The following is a 9,518-nucleotide window of genomic DNA, read 5'->3' as shown; positions in this document are numbered from 1 at the left end:
TATAATTTTAAAAAAGATAATAAGACGGTTAGTAAAACTTGTGAGTAAGCATAGTATTTCTGTTAATTAAATAAATCATGATCACTGTATATATTTCAACAACATAAATTTGATTAATTATATACATTAAACTTGTTAAGTAAAATATTGATGTCAGTCTTAAATATAATAATTGTTAGTCGTCTCTTTGACATGTTTATTATTATCGTTACAAAATTCAATTAAAAAAAAAAAAAAAAAGTCTAATTTGAAGTTGATGGAAAGATTTTACATATTGTCGATTAAAAGACTATGACAGCTTAAGAGTTGTTATGCTTGAGACATCAGCGACTGAAGATATTAAACACATCTCGAGTCAATGAGTAAAACAAAAAGTGAAAATTAGATAAATTAAAATTTTAAAATATATATTATGAGGTGGTAATTATAGTTAATTTAGAAGTATCGTATATTACAATAATGTTTTGCTTATAATTGAGTTATATAACTAGACACAAATTACACAAAATTGATGTAAAATGACTATTTTATCATGTATGACTTACACATAGTATTGTTGCTTGTATTATACTCATCTCCACCAAAATTAGTGGGCCTTATAGCTATCAACCCACATGATTTAGGATTGAAGCCCAACAAGATATAGAATTTACTTATGGCCCAATTACGTACATTATGGGCCAGATTTTGGGCTTTTCGGGTTTTAAAGCCCAGTGCAAATTCACGACATGATCAAAGCGAGAAAGAGAAGCAAGATTGAGGTTGGAGAAGAAGAGGAGCAACATGTTAGCGGTACAGAGAACGATGCGGAGGATGTGTACGAGCGTGGACGCTCCAAGTGTCACTCGGTTCGCTCTTAATGCACCCAAAAACGTTAGCACTTCTCTGCATCTATAAAATGATTGCTTTATGTTTCTATGTTTTATTTTATTTTATCTATTTTTTTGAGTTACCATTCTGTTTCGTTTTGTATTTCTTAGTTTATTGAGTAACTGACAACACACAGATGGGAATTTTTATTTCACATTTACTTCAGTGGTAGGTTTCCCACATTACAATCCAGTAGTAATTTCTTGTAAATCTTGGAAAACTGGTATTATTATAAACATCACTTCACATGATTTAGACACGAAATTGGTGGGTCCTAAATCCCGGTTGTAAGTATCACTTTGTTCCAAGTTTCAGTTTGTCACAATATCACATTTATTTGCTTTTGATACACCTCATGCCAAAACTCCATGCCTACGGACATCCGACTCCGAATCCGAAGTCTAATGATCTATTTAGACTCTTTAACTTTTGTAGATGCACGGTTTAAGCACCAACGAATTCTCATATGCGTAACGTTGATTGGCTGTTAAATGCACGTGAAAATGGAATATATAAAGCGAAATAAATGCAAAGGGAGTTTTTAAGTGGTTCGGATGTTGNCTGCGATTTCCGATCGAAACTGCAAATTTTCACACCATATTCAATCCTAAAATCGATTTCTTGAACCCTAAACGGAATATCTGCGATTTTCGGTGATACAGTCTACATTCACAATCGAAACTACAAAATTTCACACCAAATTCAATCCTAAAATTGATTTCTTGAACCCTAAACGAAATCTCTACGATTTTCGGTGATACAGTCCACATTCACAATCGAAATTACAAATTTTCACACCAAATTCAATCCTAAACTATGGCTGACATTCACAATGAGGAGGAAAACCTAACGCCACTTCGAATCATAGAGTCTAGTGGCGCAAGCAGTTCCATGGCTGCTCCGGTGGATCATCCGATCAGTAAAGGTGGTCCATAGGCAGAGGAGACGATGGCGGCATAAGAACAGAGAGAAGAATCACAAAACGGTTTTGAAGAGGAGGAGGCCAGTGAGAATTCAAGTGAGGAGGAGGAGTCCGGTGAGAATTCGGCTAGGAGGAGGAGGCCGGCAAGAATACAGGTGACAAGGAGGCCAGCGAAGAAAGGGTACGCATTTGTTTTGGGAGTATTGCTCTGTATTGTCGCTTAAGTGATCATTTGTATCGCTTAAACATTCATCTCTTTTACTCATGGTCGCCTAAGTGATTCCAGATTGCTGAAGCGATCTTGTCTGAGGCAGAATCAACATCTGCCTAGACCTGAGATCGCTTAAGGGATTCATCTTTACTCTTGGTCGCTTAAACGATTCCAGATCGCTTAACCAATCTTGCATGAGGCAGAATCAAGATCTCTTAAGCGAAATCGCTTAAGTGACCACTTGCACGAGGCAGAATCATTCAATTTACTATTAGTTGTTTTGGTTTATTTTTGTTGCTGATATTTTGTTTATATCGATTGTGCAGATTGTGCGGACCATAAACTGTAAAGACTACGGGTTGGACATTGTAAGCGATAATGTACCGTACTTCCCTGTAAGGGTGACAGTCAGGTCGAGTTGGGATGTTTTTGAGAGAATAAGGGGGATTTTAGATGGATTGAGGAATGGTGAAGAACAATTTAAAAAGACTTGTTTCAGTCAGTTTTTTAAAATTGAAACAAATTGGAAAAAGGTGTTATGGGGGCAGGGAGTGCATTATATGTTGCTGCACTCAGTATAGTGTTAAACCTAAACTAAAGGCAACTGCGATCTACAACACAAAATTGAACTCATCCAACAAGGAACTGAAGCAGTCAATACAACATTCAACATTGTGCTTCAACTCTTTTTGCTATTGCTGCTGCTCGTATGTCTGCAGAGTTTCTGAAACATGCAGATCCGCATCTCATACCTGAAAACATAAATGTCAAATGTCTCAGTTCAAATGATTGATGCATTTTCATTCATATTTAAACAAATTAGTATAAAATTGTACTACCATAGTCCTTCTGACTTCCGCTGCACAAAAACCCGGTAAACCCCTCCTCGGATTACCATCATGAACAATATTGGCAATCAAATCATACTTGAACGCAATCCTCTTTTCTTTGGTGTTGGCAAAGGTATGTAGTCCTTCAATTCCAAATTTTTCACAGGAAAGTTGGTTGGAAAGTAACACCATTTACCACAACGCAGTGCAAAACCGGCTATGTTTCACAACGATGCAAGAATCTTTACAGATCCATCATAATGTACATAACCCAAACATTTCCAAGAATATAAACACTTACCCAGTGTTGGATTCTTTCCACAAAAAAAGTTATTCTTCGTGAAGCCCCTCATGTGAAGGATCAAGTATTGTGGCAATTCGTGGAGAAATTTAACTCCCCGGCCATCCGAAGTTTCCATTTAACAAAATGGCCTTGAAAATGTTTTTCATTTTTTTTTTAATTAAAGAAGCTGACGTGGCATAGTTAGAATTCATTAAACATGTAAAATGGTTAAAATGAAAAGATTAAAACATACGTGGGCAAATATAATTAATGAAAGTTTTTTAAAATTTGAAATTAAAATGAGCCCCACCCATTCAAATCGCTTAATTGAAACTGATTAGGGCAAATTGATTTCTTGAACCCTAAAACGACTGATAAGTTCCATGAACGTGCCACTGCTTGCATATTTATTGGATACCCTCATGGCCAAAAGACGTATAAGGTATACAACTTAGCCACTCATAAAATCTTCACTTCTAGGGATTTTACCTTCTATGAGCATATTTTCCCTTTTCACAAATCTTTTTCATCCTCTCCAGAACATGATGCTCCTTTAACCACACCTGTCCCTTTATCTGTTCTTGATCCTGAACCGGCATCCCTTGAATCATCTCTACCACCCATCACATCCCCTCCTATAGAAACCCTTGAACCGAATCCTTCTACAAACATTGATAGCTCTCCTTCATCTCTTATACCTGACCCGAATCCCGTGCAGCCACAACAACTTCCTCCTCGAACAAGGAAATTACCATCTCACTTTCGTGACTTCCATGTTGATTTGCCTGGAAATAATGGTTCTTCTCCCACATCTTCCAATCATACTTCCTCAAATACGTCTTATCCTTTAACCTTTTTCCTCTCATATTCCAAGTTCAATACTTCACATACTCTTTTTCTTATGGCCATCACCCAAGATGATGAGCCGAAATCTTATAAACAGGCCATTAAGGACACTCGCTGGCAAGAAGCAATGAATAAGGAATTACAAGCATTTGAACAAAACTGTACATGGACTTTAGAGCCACTACCCGCTGGAAAGAAGGCCATTGGATCAAAATGGGTCTACAAGATCAAGTATCATTCTGATGGGACAATCGAGCGCTACAAGGCTCATTTGGTTGCTAAGGGCTATACACAAATTGAAGGACTTGATTACACTGAAACCTTTAAACTCGTAGCCAAACTTACAACGGTTCAAACACTATTAGCGGTGGCAGTCGCAAAATCATGGGAATTGCATCAACTTGATGTTCACAATGCCTTATTGCATGGTGATCTTAATGAGGTAGTATACATGATGCCACCTCCTGGTTACTTATCCCCAGGTGATGATCGAGTATGTTGGCTTCAAAAATCTCTTTATGGTCTAAAACAGGCATCGCGCCAATGGTATGCTAAATTTTCTACTTCCCTTCTTCGGTTTGGCTTTACTCAATCTAAGGCAGACACATCTCTTTTTCTATACCATAAGGGCAGTTCCTTCACAGCATTACTTGTGTATGTGGATGATGTTATTATTGCTAGCAATGATAGTCATCATACTACTACTGTCAAAGCATACTTGGATGCATGTTTTCACATTAAAGATCTTGGTGCTCTCAAGTACTTTCTTGGTTTGGAGGTAGCTCGATCCCCTGATGGCATAGTTTTGTCCCAACGAAAATACACATTGGATATTCTACAAGAATCAAGCATGCTTGGCTCCAAACCAACCACGTTTCCAGTGGAGCAAAATCACACATTGGGAATAAATACTAGTGATCTTCTTGTTGATCTTGGTCCTTATCGTCACTTGGTTGGCAGGCTCATATACTTGACTATCACCCGACCAGAACTTTGCTATTCAGTACATATTCTGTCTCAATTCATGCATCAACCTCGCCATCGACATTGGGTAGTTGTTCTTCGCATCTTACGCTACCTCAAGTCTGCTCCAGGTCAAGGCATTTTTCTTTCCTCTAAGTCTGATTTACGACTTAATGCCTATTGTGATTCCGACTAGGCCGACTATCCTCTTACACGCCATTCTATTACTGGTTATCTTATTTTCCTTGGTCACTCTCCCATCGCCTGGAAAACCAAGAAACAAACTACCGTTTCTCGTTCTTCCGCTGAAGCTGAATATCGCTCTATGGCTACTACTATGTGTGAACTTATTTGGCTTCGTACCTTACTTCATGATTTACAAATCACTCATTCTTTCCTGGCCCACCTCCATTGTTACAATCGTGCTGCTATTCATATTGTTGCCAATCCTGTTTATCATGAGTGCATGAAGCATATTGAAATTGACTGTCATTTCATTCGGGATTGCATTAAATCTGGCTCCATCACTACGTCACATGTTCCATCTCATCTTCAACTTATTGATCTCTTTACTAAAGCTCTCGGTCATCAGCAATTTCATTTTCTTGTTGGCAAGTTGGGCATTCGAAATCTCCATGCTCCAACTTGAGGGAGCGTATTGGACGAAGATCTCCAGCTGTATATTTGTCTTCCTATTTTAGCTGGTCAAATATTTGTATCCTTATCCTAGCCTTAATTTACTCTATCAAATATTTATATTCCTCTTTAGTATCCTTGATTTAAGGACCTCCTTTGTATATAAACACATTCTGTATTAATGATAATTGCAAGAGAGAAAATTGTAGCAAACCTCTCCTACTTTTGTCAATAAATAAACACATAATATTCAAGGTTTGAACATAGAAGTTTCATTTGCTTCCGAATCCTTCCTCATGTAAACATCATCTTGCACTTGAAATACTTTACATGTTAGAAGATATATTCTGAAAATTGTTTTATGGTGATAGAAATTGATGCTTCTATGGTTTTCACAGCAGAAAGACTCATTAGTGTTAAACCTAAACTAAAGGCAACTGCGATCTACAACACAAAATTGAACTCATCCAACAAGGAACTGAAGCAGTCAATACAACATTCAACATTGGTGCTTCAACTCTTTTATGCTATTGCTGCTGCTCGTATGTCTGCAGAGTTTCTGAAACATGCAGATCCTGCATCTCATACCTGAAAACATAAATGTCAAATGTCTCAGTTCAAATGATTGATGCATTTTCATTCATATTTAAACAAATTATGTATAAAAATTGTACTACCATAGTCCTTCTGACTTCCGCTGCACAAAAACCCGGTAGAACCCCTCCTCGGATTTACCATCATGAACAATATTGGCAATCAAATCATACTTGGAACGCAATCTCTCATTTTCTTTTGGTGTTGGCAAAGGTATGTAGTCCTTCAATTCCAAATTTTTCACGGGAAAGTTGGTTGGAACAGTAACACCAGTTACCACAACGCAGTGCAAAACTAGGCTATGTTTCACAAACGATGCAAGAATCTTTACAGATCCATCATATATGTACATAACCCAAACATTTCCAAGAATATAAACACTTACCCAATGTTGGATTCTTTTCCACAAAAAAAGTTATTCTTCGTGAAGCCCCTCATGTGAAGGATCAAGTATTGTGGCAATTCGTGGAGAAAATTTAACTCCCCGGCCATCCGAAGTTTCCATTTAACAAAATGGCCTTGAAAATGTTTTTCATTTTTTTTTTAATTTAAAGAAGCTGACGTGGCATAGTTAGAATTCATTAAACATGTAAAATGGGTTAAAATGAAAAGATTAAAACATACGTGGGCAAAATCATAATTAATGAAAGTTTTTTAAAATTTGAAATTAAAAAATGAGCCCCACCCATTCAAATCGCTTAATTGAAACTGATTAGGGCAAAAATTGATTTCTTGAACCCTAAACAGAGACTCTGCGATTTCCGATCGAAACTGCAAATTTTCACACCATATTCAATCCTAAAATCGATTTCTTGAACCCTAAACGGAATCTCTGCGATTTCCGGTGATACAGTCCACATTCACAATCGAAACTACAAATTTTCACACCAAATTCAATCCTAAAATTGATTTCTTGAACCCTAAACGAAATCTCTGCGATTTTCGGTGATACAGTCCACATTCACAATCGAAATTACAAATTTTCACACCAAATTCAATCCTAAACTATGGCTGACATTCACAATGAGGAGGAAAACCCAACGCCACTTCGAATCATAGAGTTTAGTGGCGCAAGCAGTTCCATGGTTGCTCCGGTGGATCATCCAATCAGTAAAGGTGGTCCATAGGCAGAGGAGACGATGGCGGCATAAGAACAGAGAGAAGAATCACAAAACGGTTTTGAAGAGGAAGAGGCCAATGAGAATTCAAGCGAGGAGGAGGAGGAGTCCGGTGAGAATTCAGGCTAGGAGGAGGAGGCCGGCGAGAATACAGGCGACAAGGAGGCCAGCGAAGAAAAGGTACGCATTTGTTTTGGAGTATTGTTCTGTATTGTCACTTAAGTGATCATTTGTATCACTTAAACATTCATCTCTTTTACTCATGGTCGCCTAAGCGATTCCAGATTGCTTAAGCGATCTTGTCTGAGGCAGAATCAATATCTGCCTAGATCTGAGATCGCTTAAGGGATTCATCTTTACTCTTGGTCGCTTAAGCGATTCCAGATCGCTTAAGCGATCTTGCATGAGGCAGAATCAAGATCTCTTAAGCGATCCGAAATCGCTTAAGTGACCACTTGCACGAGGTAGAATCATTCAATTTACTATTAGTTGTTTTGGTTTATTTTTGTTACTGATATTTTGTTTATATCGATTGTGCAGATTGTGTGGACCATAAACTGTAAAGACTACGGGTTGGACATTGTAAGCGATAATGTACCGTGCTTCCCTGTAAGGGTGACAGTCAGGTCGAGTTGAGATGTTTTTGAGAGAATAAAGGGGATTTTAGATGGATTGAGGAATGGTGAAGAGCGATTTAAAAAGACTTGTTTCAGTCAGTTTTTTAAAATCGAAACAAATTGGAAAAAAGGCGTTATGGGGGCAAGGAGTGCATTATATGTTGCTGCACTCAGTAAAATGAAAAAAAAAAAAAAAAAAAGCAAGAAATATGGTTCGTGGTGGATGGAAAGCCACTACGTTTTGGGATGATGGAATATGCATTGGTGACAGGTTTAGGATGTGGGAAATTGCTAAATGCGAATGAGGCAAAGGTAATAAAGGAGAGTAGGGCAGCTATAAGGTTGGCTAACAAGGTTTTGCAGGGGGAAACGTCTATTACAGGACGTGATTTAGAGAAAAGGATGGAAATAGTTTGGTTTGCCGATTTAGAGAAGTTCAAACTATGCTTGGTATTGTTCTTACATTTGATCCTAATAGCTGGTGACTCAATAAAAGCTATTAATATGGATTGGGTGAGGTTTGCAAGCAACTTAGACTTCTTTAATTCTTATCCGTGGGGACGAGTATCATTTAAGCCAACCATGGACTCCCTGCAAGGGAAAGACATGGCGTTAAAGCAGTCCCAATGGGCTAGGAAGGATAAACCGAGCACGTACAATTTGTTTGGCTTCCCATGGGCAATGCAGGTAAATATTAATAGCTTTTTGTTATATTTTTTGTAATTAATGTGTTTGAATTATGATATGGACTGGTTTTTTTACAATGTAGGTTTGGATGTATGAGGTCGTCCTTGTCTTCGCTAAGGCGGGAGGAGGAGGAAGAGTTTGGATGTGCGACAACAACTTCCTAGGATGTTGCGGTGGCATGTCAAGAAGTGTACCCATTGGGATTATGACCAAATAGACATTGAAATTGAAACGGCTCGGGTAAGATTAAAGGATTAAACTTTTGAATATGCAGTTGCTTTAAAATGTCGCTTCAATCTGATTGATTTTGTTTCTTATTGTAGGGAGTCCTCCGTCCCTTTCTCACCGCTACTAGGGGTGAAGCGAAAAAGAAGTATGTCACATCTTTTGAACCATTGGAGGATGAAAGCAATGAACAGATAGACCGCCTGATGCGGGACCTAGCAGGGGTCACGCATGTGATGGCAGTTGCAAGGCCATTGCTTGAGAATGTGGTTGACGCCGAGGATGATGAAGCTCCAATTGGCGGGAGGGAGGAGGAAGAGGAGAAGGAGAGGGAGGAAGAGGTTCGTATGCCTCAGCAAACCGGTACAACAAGTACCGTTTTATCGAGACGTCAATGTCAGGAGAATGAGGTGGTTGACCTTATAAACGGCCTGTTTGAGAGTTTTACAACAGTCGTTTATGAGAGGTTTGACAAAATGGAAGAGTGGATGAAAAGGGTGGAGGAGAAAGTGGATAAGGTGGCAGAGAAAGTTGGTACAGTGGAGGAGGAAGTTGGTGAAGTATTAAAGGCGGTTGAAGTACAACCTGGGCTGAAAAAAGAGAGCCGAAAGAGCAAGTTTGTCAAATCGCCTTACACGGTAGTAACACATGGAAAGAAGAGGAAAATTAAGAAAAAAAATGGAGGAAGAAGCAAAAATAGAGGAGGTTAGTGGAGG

Source organism: Pistacia vera, unplaced genomic scaffold (genome assembly GCF_008641045.1).
Source record: "Pistacia vera cultivar Batoury unplaced genomic scaffold, PisVer_v2 Contig567, whole genome shotgun sequence".
Classification (NCBI taxonomy): domain Eukaryota; kingdom Viridiplantae; phylum Streptophyta; class Magnoliopsida; order Sapindales; family Anacardiaceae; genus Pistacia; species Pistacia vera.
Note: the sequence above shows the minus strand (reverse complement) of the source record.